This window comes from Kryptolebias marmoratus, linkage group LG8 (genome assembly GCF_001649575.2).
Source record: "Kryptolebias marmoratus isolate JLee-2015 linkage group LG8, ASM164957v2, whole genome shotgun sequence".
In the NCBI taxonomy this organism is placed as follows: Eukaryota; Metazoa; Chordata; class Actinopteri; order Cyprinodontiformes; family Rivulidae; genus Kryptolebias; species Kryptolebias marmoratus.
In genome coordinates, this window is record NC_051437.1 from 14,147,866 (window position 1) to 14,157,584 (window position 9,719).

General features: G+C 40.5%; 1 long non-coding RNA gene across 1 annotated transcript; it reads left to right on the forward strand.

Moving 5' to 3' along the window:
- Nucleotides 1-3,935: 3,935 nt before the first annotated feature.
- On the forward strand, nucleotides 3,936-8,612 carry LOC112450470. Its single transcript, XR_003039109.2, has 4 exons — nucleotides 3,936-4,265; nucleotides 5,562-5,637; nucleotides 5,745-5,795; nucleotides 7,906-8,612. It is a non-coding gene; the product is annotated as an uncharacterized LOC112450470 (long non-coding RNA).
- The last annotated feature ends 1,107 nt before the right edge of the window (nucleotides 8,613-9,719 follow it).

Below are 9,719 nucleotides of genomic sequence, written 5' to 3' on the forward strand. Positions count from 1 at the left end.
CACACACACACACACACACACACACACACACACACACACACACACACACACACACACACACACACACACACACACATCAAAGTGCTGCTCTCAGTAAAGATGGAACAGGCTCCTTTGATCTCTCCCTTCCGACTCTGATTAATGTGTGGATTTACAGTGCAGACCTACAGAGACCTGACAGCCTTGACACCCCTCTGCTGCACCGAAATCTAGTTTTCTCTTTGCAAATAATTGCAACCCTTAATTTTATTCATTGTCCCAGTTCTGGTGCCTTACGTATAGGCACTCGTGAAGCAAGCATCCAAGACAACAGCCCTTCATACCTGCACAAGCAGAACATTTTCGGGAGGTTTTTGTCTTCTGTGTAAAGCCTTCTCTCCTCCCCGAATCGGAGCCTGTTCGTTTTCGATCAGACAGGAAGTTCGTTAGCACAAGATAGTTGTGATCCGTCTTGTATAGCCAGTCTTGGCAGTCACTTTCAATTGTGTTATATGCTGGAGGTTCGGTGGGAGGATTGCTAATGATGGCAGAGCAAATGTTGGAAAAATTTAGCACAGATCATCAAAGCAAGTGTTTGTAAGGCACACATGGTACATTGTGCTTTGTGCAATGCTCATTGCACCCACGTTTCATCACAGGCCAAGCCAAAGGAAAGAAAAAATACAAAGTAAACAAATCTCTAGACTTTTTCCTTTCACTCTTTTCCCCCTACAGATTCTCTCCTTGGTGCGGCTCCTCTCTCCACATGTTCTCCTCTCTCCATTTTGTCTCCCCTCACTGCAGTGCGATGCAGATTTTTCACAGGGTGGAGTTATGGTGGAGATACAGGCGGGGTCCCATGAATAATTGTTGAAGATATTTTTACTCTGACCCACTTTGGAATCCCTTTTGTCCCTTTTAAGGGTGCAGCAGCCCTTTTCTGTGGATTAATTCAACGTGGTATCTCTCATTTTCTTAAACGGTACCAAGTTAGAGCCACGAAACTACAAGCTTCAAGGTCTCACGTCAAACACACATAAACAGAGCCAACATTAGGAACGGGTCTGTTGTCGTTAATGAACATGCCGTGATGTCCACTTACCGGATTCAATGAAAAATGATGTGGATTATGCAAAAATGCTTTCTGAAAGGCAAACAACTTAAAGAGGAGGTTTCAGATGTGAATAAACTAAAGACCTAGCATGTTTTTTTTATTATTACTATTTTGCACAAGCTCATTTAACGTTGTAAAATCTTGTGAGATGTGTTAGCGCTCAGAGTATGTGTTGAGGATGTTTCTCAGCTACTAACACACTAAATTTGATCTAAATATCTGTAAAATTCCATGATTTATAGCTATTTTTATGTTAGCTGAGGTTAATAAGCTGTGTCAGCCATCTTGAATTGGGTGGACTCCAGAAGCTAGTCAGCTGTAGAGGTACATCCAATGATTATCAATGTATTATCAATGATTATGAACAGGTTCTAAAGTTCCAGGCGGGGGTGCTTGTTCAGCATATGGATGGTGTGCACATTTCTCAGATCTGCTGTTAAAAAAAAAAAAACGCTAAAAGTTTCATCTAGTTTTTAACCCTTTATGCTGATTTTAATGAAACTCTCAGAAAGTTATCGACAGATGTGCATCTACTGGTTAACTTTTGGAGCCAAAACTATTCAAGATGGCTGCCACAGCCGATCAAACTTAGCAAACATAAAAGGGACCATGATTCAGTCAGTTTTACAGATGTTGAGCTAAGATCTGGTGCTGTGGTGGCTGAGCGTCATGGGCAACACCTTCTCCAAATGCAAGACTCCAGGTCGTACCAGATCTTGTGATATTGCGCTTACCGTTACATTCATGGTTTGACATAACTCTGTCATTTCTCGTCATAAGATGATTTCAGTTTTAAAGTCTGCCTTTAAAGGCAGAGAGCGATGTGCATTCGCTAAAAGAAAACTTTACTTTTGTTTATGACCGGTTCTCATAGTGGGATTTCCACGGTCCAGAACCCAAAAAGCTCATTGCTATACAAATAAAACCCAACCTCTGATTGGAAAACCACTGCAGTGACAAACAGGGTGTTAATCCTGGTTACTTTCAAGCTCTTCTAACTCACTTTTCTACCATTCAAGTCATGCACACAGGATTGTTTCTTGTCATGAATTGTCTTTACATTTCAGCCACTGTGTAATTTTATCCTTTTCACTGATTGCTAAAAGATTTTTTTACAACGAATCCCATTATTTCAACTGTTTTTCTTTTTACATTAAAGAACAATATAGATTTTTTTCCCCCTCCATTGTTAAGAGTTGACAGATTAGAAGACTAGAAAGCAGAACCTTGAGCCTAAATTGGATCATTTATAAAACATCTTGATGAAAGTGCTCCAACATGATCTATTTTTTTGTTAACAGCGCGTAATCATTCACAGCACGGCAGCAAACAGACCTCATTGGTGCATTCAGAACCGTTTTATGAAGCTTTCAAAAAATACAAAGGAGCCTGTCAAACCTGAACATTTTTTACAAATTTTGGAAAACTAAAAACATTTGCTGTGAGTCAGATGTGAAGTCTGCGAGTTTTGATTGTCAGCGAGCTGATCAGAGAGCGGAACTCATTTCCCTCACACAGCTGCCTTCTTCTAAACCTTATTTTTTATCTCAGTAATGATTTTTTGACATTTTATGCTGCCAGGGTTTTGAATATAGATAGCGTTGCTGCACAACAACATAAAAAAAGATCATGCTCTCAATGCAAAACGGACTTGTCAGGTCTTCACCAATTTCCACCCCAGTGCTCCTGTTATCTTGCCATGCTTATCATGTTTTTTTTGTTTTTTCCAGCTCTGGTATATTTCTCTCTTCCTTTGTCTCTGAGCTCTTTGGTTTCTCTTTTTGACTCAGTCTCCAAAGTGTGCCCCCCCTGCACACCAACCCATATACTCTCTCCCCCCCTCACCATATTTTACAACGTGAAAAGTCACTCAGAGTTTTCCTTCTAGGGATTTTGTGAACAGGAAGTCCATATTTAATGAAGTGACTCTCTTGTTAAAATGCTTTTAAGTGCTCCTGTGCAGGGCTTGGGGCTGGAAAGGAGTGAAGGAGGTGGGGGTTGAAGCTTTTATTTATTCATTGGGCGGTTCAGTGCCTCTTTTTCGCTCTGGCTCTGTGAAGAAGGGAGAGGATTAAAGGAAGAACACCCCACCAACACCACCACCACCGCCACGCAACTCCCCTACAGACACACACATACACTCCAGCCCTACCTCTCTGGCCATGTTTTTTCCCCTTGGGGGACACCCCTGCGTCAGTCCATATTAACATCCATCAGAGCATGGTGCTCTGGAGGGGGACGAGCTCCTGTCCTACTGAGTCGCTCAAACATGAACACACTCTAAAAGCTGCCGGGTTATTTCGATAACTCAGTTGCTGGGTTAAAGCTGTTGGGTCATAACGAGTTGGCTTGACCAAATATTGGGTCAAAAAGTTTGACCCAGTGGTCGGGTCGGAGATGAGCGGCGTCATTTTTCACAGTCCGCCATTTAAATGGCAAAAACTGACCAAATTGAACCTGACTGGACCTCTGCTTTAGGATGTAATAGTTGAAGGCAAGACAGTAAAAACAACTTGTAAGAAGATGCTTAACCTGGTTTATTAAAAATATTAGTTTGCTCTAAACAGTGAGTTTGGCTTCCTAAAATAACATTAGTTGGTGTGTGCTGATAGCTAAAAGCCATTTAGCGCCAGCTGGCTCGCACCAACCCAAGTTGTAATTATCTAATAACGCAGATTCTGGGTTGTTCTTTTTAACTTAACATTTTAGTAGCTCTTATTCAACAATTTAAAAAAAAATTTAACCCAATATCTGAGCAGAAAACCTACACCAGCCTGCCAGATCAAGTCAGGATTTGGGTAGTTTTTAGTTTTTTTTTTTTTTTTAGTTTGTTGTTTCTGTAGTTCTGCTATATTGTTTATTGTTTTTGTAATTCTGCTTTACCCCTGGTTAACCCTGTGTTTAGTGTTGCATTTGGCTTCTTATGTATTGGGTTTTATTTTCTCTTGTGTTCCTAGTGCTATCACTCACTCTCCCTCAGTTGTTTCCCTGTCAGTCTGCCTCAGCCACCCTCACTTGTTCCTTGTTACTAATCAGTCACCTGTGTCCACTTCCTCATCAGCCCCAGTCTTTAAAACCCTTTTTACAACTTCTCATCCCCGCTGGTTCATTGATGCTTCTATCACTGTCTGATTTTCTCTTGTGTCTACCTCCTTGAGTGCACCATTGCAAAGTAAGTTTTGTTATTTAGTTTCAACCTTTTGTTACTTGGCTAAATAAATCAATTTTATTTCAAGCTCCTTTTTGTTCTGCCTGCATTTTTGGGTTCGACCTTTAACTATGACAGGTCAAGTTGATAATCCAGCCTAGCTGAGTTAAAACGACCCGGGGTTCGCTCAGATCAAAGCTGACACAGCGCTGGGTTACAAATTGGGTGGTTTTAACCCAGCAGTTTTTAGTGTGCATGAATCTTGTGCATAGCCGCATACAGAAGCGTGCACAGTGAGTGCTGGCAAAGAAACGAACAGAGCGGCAGCAACAATGATACAAATCCTGGACTCAAAGAGTTCGTTACCCTGCTGCAGACCCCGCCTTGAGCGTCACTCAGATTCAGTTAAGTCTATATGTTATGTTCAGATTGTCTCCACTGAGTCCTCCAGAGAGTCAGCAGGTGTGTATGAAGGAGTCTGAATGATCATCCTAAAACTGCCGCAGACAGAAGAAATCAGAGGAGAAGCGAAAGTTTCTGGGAGTCAGGTCTGAGACGCTGTGCCGATTCGTCTTCGTGTGAAGTTTTGTGCAGCCTGCTCCCTTGTTATCTCCTCCACTTGCAGAACAGGAGGAGCACTGAGACCCGAGCTGAATCACAGAGGCACGTCATTAGCCAAGAGTGTTTCTAAAAGAAAGCAGAGACTCCATCAAATGAGATTCATTCCCCCACACTGGTGTCATCCTTGTGCGCTGTGGAAAAAACATGCCCTCGTTTGCCAAAAATACACATTTCTTTGGTCACTCAGCCTAAGAGAAATTACGTTTTGATATTTTCCTCCCAGATTTTCAGATATGAAATTCAAAGATATTTGTCAGCGGGTGATTAATGTGTGAGTCACTGGGTGTTTTGTGTGCTTGTGTTGTTGAAGGGGTTTATATGTAGTCAAGCAGAGATGGGGTTTTTAATTCACCAAGATGACCTAGATTCCAATATCAAGCACACACACACACACACACACACACACACACACACACACACACACACACACACACACACAGCACAACACGAGACAAGAAAGTAGAAAACGAAAAGACGGAGTGATATAGTTTGTCTCAATCTATGATTTTTTAATTTTAATTTTAGATCTGATAGATGCTCGTTTCCCCTCGTCTTCCCTCTGATCTTGAAATCTGACGTTAAACCGAACTGTTAAAATGCTAATTCCTTTTACCAACTAGCTCACTTTGCACAATCTCATAATTGGATTCTGAAAATTAATTTAAAAGTTGTTTTTTCCCCCCCTTCTTGTCATATTAGTTTTACCAAGAGCCTCGTTCCACAATCAGCAAACAGATGCAGAGAACTCTTAAAATCCAACACGAGGCCAGCAAAGGTAACAGTGCGTGAGCAACTATTCTGCAAAAATAATGAAAGTGTACAAATCTGACTATTTTAACACTTTTCCCCCCCACTAAATTCTCCTGTTTTCCTCTCAATTAGATGGTGGACTGGTGAATATTTTCCAGGCAGAAGGAAGAGGCAACTCAACAGGTGAAACTACAGTGATGTTTTCTAAATTACAGATAAAAGAAAAAAGGAAAGCAGAAAATTAGTGTGCGATGGTCTGCAAAGAGACAGACGGCCTGTTGAGAGCACCAGATGCTGTGTGGGAGGGTTACTTAATTGATGATATCACACTTCTCTTTCCCTCCTTCCCTTCCTCATCTTCTCCCTGTTTTCTTCCTCTAACTCAGGCACATTTACAAACACCGCATTTGCCCTGTCACCTTCCGATTCTCCTCGTCCACGTTTCTCCCACTTCCCTTCCCACACACCTCGGGCCCCCGAGAGACGAACAAGCCTTGCAGTTTGTGCAAAGGCCCTCCCCCAAAAGGAGAGCCACTTCCATCAGAGCACCAACATCCTGATGTGCAGATGTCTTTTCTAAGACGATCAAAGATTATCTGGATGTTGGCCTCTTCTTTTTTATTTCGCAAATTGATGTAGCAGTCAACATGCAAAAACATTTTAATGATGTGTTTTTGGCTTTTGTGTGCAAAGCCATTTGAAGACATGCAACCACATCGATTGGGCTGCCAGTTTTCAGAGTGGCCTCTCTTTGCATCTTGCTTCTCCAGTCGCAGGTATCATCTGATCCAGAAAAGCCCCAGAAAATGAGCTTCTCATTAATTAGCTTCTCATTTGTAAATGCAAATGAGCTTAATTAAAAAATAGACTCTCCTTTTGCGGGCTTCAAAGGGAGACAGTGAGGCCTAATCAGGAGGTTTGTTCAGCTGTGGCACTAATGAGACATATTTGGCCTAACGAGGGAGCGATGCCCTAATTTGTTTATGCTAATGATATGAATCAGTGCTTGTCCTTTTGTTGTATCTGGGAACAGATCAGTCACACACACATGCCTGTGTGTGTTGTACCTTCAGGACTTTATACAGCATTGGCAAGGTGGTGCCGTGGCCTTGCGGGATTGTTTCAGTGGGTTAATTGGCTTAATTAGCCTAATAGAGATCACTGGGGCAATGACTCAATGTCACAGCATATGTGCTTTTTCAAGAATTTTCTTTACTTAAATATTGGGCTTTGAAAATCAGGTTATAAGGTTAACTCACCCAGTCTTCTTACTATTTACAAAAGGCCTACAGGTCAAGCCTTATGGGTCTAGTTTAGCAGCAAATAATGTAAGTTCTCCCTGTGCGTGTGTGGGTTTTATTCAGCCACAGGTTCCTTCCACATACCAAAAACATGCATGTTAGATTCACTGGGAACTCTAAGTTGTCCCTAGGTGTGAGGGAGAGTGTGAATGGTTGTTTGTCTCGTCTGTCCCTTTGTGTCCCTGTGATGGACTTGCGACCCGTCCATGGTGTTCCCTGCTTCTCGCACAGTGACTCCTGGAGACAGGCACCAGCTCCCTCATGAACTGGAAAGAAAAAAGGAGGTAAAGGAAATGGATGGCCCACTATAAAATTTAGTATATTTATGTTGTTTAATTATGGCAGAAATTCACTTTAGTCTTGGTCCAACTTGGATTAGCCTTTAGATTGGACATCATCCCATCTGAGAATGGTCATCAATCCCCAAACTGAGCACACAGGCAGCTGATTAAAGATATTAACTGAGCTCCTAAAAGTCTGCTAGAAGGCACTGTCAGGCCCCGACCCGATCCGGACCGTTGGCCTATAAACCTGCTCTCTACGGAAGCCGAGCAGCATGAACCATCAAGGTCAGACAGTCCTGATCATAAAAGACAAAGCAATCCCATCCAACTACCAGCCAGTAACCTGCCTCTGCATGCAATTTTCTGCCAAGCACCTCCACCTTCAGCTCATCGGTCCAAAGAGAAGAGATTTGGTTTGTCCAGATGCAGCATGCTGGACCTATGTGTTCTCCTGCAATTTATCCAAAAATGCCACACTTGTTCAGTTTTTAAAAAAATACTGTCACGCACATTCAAATTACATACTATCAAAGACATGTTAAGTGTGAGATGTAGTTCTTGAGATTTCAAGAGTTTTTCCTGAGCAATGCACGGTCTGACCTTTGGAGAGCTTGCAAATAATACATTTTGGGGTAAACTTGACAACCTCTCCTGGGAAGATTTGCAACTGATTTGAATATTCTGACTTGAAAATACTCTTTCTCATAGAGGAAGATTCTTCCCAGACTGATGAGGAGCAGCAGTCTCTAAAACCACCGATGCTTTTCCTCCTCATCTTGTGTTAACTCAGATGTGGTAACATTAGACCAGACAAATTTTATTTTATTCTTTATTTTTTATATATGGTAAAGACCACAACATTTTTTAACCTTAAACCTGTTAACATTTTTTTAAACCTGTTAGGTTTAAGGTTAAAAAACTTAAACCTAAACAGTGTTGACTGTGCAAAATAAGTTTAAAGCCTTGTGCTTTGTTTACAGTGAAAGAACTACACTTGTTAGAAATGTTAGCATGAAGGTTAGTGAGCGTGGTACTAATGTCTCTGGCCTTAGCCTCCCTGCAGCTCGTTCATATTCATTCATATGTGTTTAAAATATAGATTGGATTTTGATTATAAGAATTGTAAAAATACCTTCTTAATTAACTAACAGTGAATGCTAATGTGACATTATTGTTAAAGATGAACCATGTTCTGTTTTCGTACATTCGGATGTTTTTTTTCTCACATCTACTGTATCTGGCTATGATGGTGTTAGCAGACCTCGGCGTGGGTTAATTTATATTGTTTCTAAAGTGGCTCATCTCAGTTTGCAGTACTTTTATGCTTTTTTTAAAATAAAAAAAAGAGGAGACAAACAATCTGTACCACACCACATCTTTGGCACCAATAGTTAACATTTTAACAGCTTCCCAAACCTTCACTGTTCAACATGTAGAGTGAATAGAAATCATTTATTTATCAGTATTTTTCTATCCACACTAATCTCTGTTGATGCTTTTGTGTTTGTCCCTTTTTCTCTTGCATTTGTTTTGTCTTTGTAATTCAATATGCTTGTTTTTTCCAAATTTCTCAAGCTTTATTGTATTTATATAAAAATGTCCTTTATGCATTTTGTTTGCCTGTCTCTCAGTAAACACAATTTCTCCAGGCTATAAACACTTAATAATGTGTTTGCAAAAGTAATGTACTTATCATGTGTATACATCTGATTTTGTTGCCCCATAACACTCATAAAATCAATAATTTCTTTTTATAAACAAAAACCTTTGACTCATAGTTTATATAGTCTGACTAAAACTCTGACCTTCAGCTGCATCACTTAAGAATTACTTTCTTAATTACAATATTGTAGAAATAGGATCCGAACAACAAAAATTCAAACAGTTACAAGAATAAAGAATTCATCAAAGTAAAGTCAAAGTTTTTCAAATGAATTAAAAATTTGGAACTTGCTGAGTTTGACGTTTTTTTTAAACTTACAATACTTCAGAAACACCATTTTTTTACCAATAGCTAAATGGGCTTTTTTGGATATTGTGCACGTGTGTGTGTGTGTGTGTGTGTGTGTGTGTGTGTGTGTGTGTTTGAGAAAGAGAGAGAGAGAGAGAGAGACATCCCTCTGCTTTCTGGTTCACCGTTGACTGAGTGTGAGGCCGAGTGAGACGGCAGCATAGCTGGTCCTCACTGATAACTATAGATGCAGGCAGAGCTTTTATTCAAAACACAAATCCATGCGTGTGCACACACCTACACACAGAAACACGCATGCACACATGCTAATTAATCCAAAAAATGAAGGGTAAATAAAAAAAAAAATTAAAAATTAAAAACAGTTTCTGCGTTTAATTGGACGGACTATCGTGCAACCATAAAGAGAAAACAAGCCCAATCATCCGCTCCATCTTGTGTCTTGTTGAATTATTGATAGGCGGAGGATTCTTCAGGAGAAAATGAAATGGTGTAGACGTACCGGACTCAAATGTGTTTGAATGCAGTGGAAATTGATTATTTATATGCAATG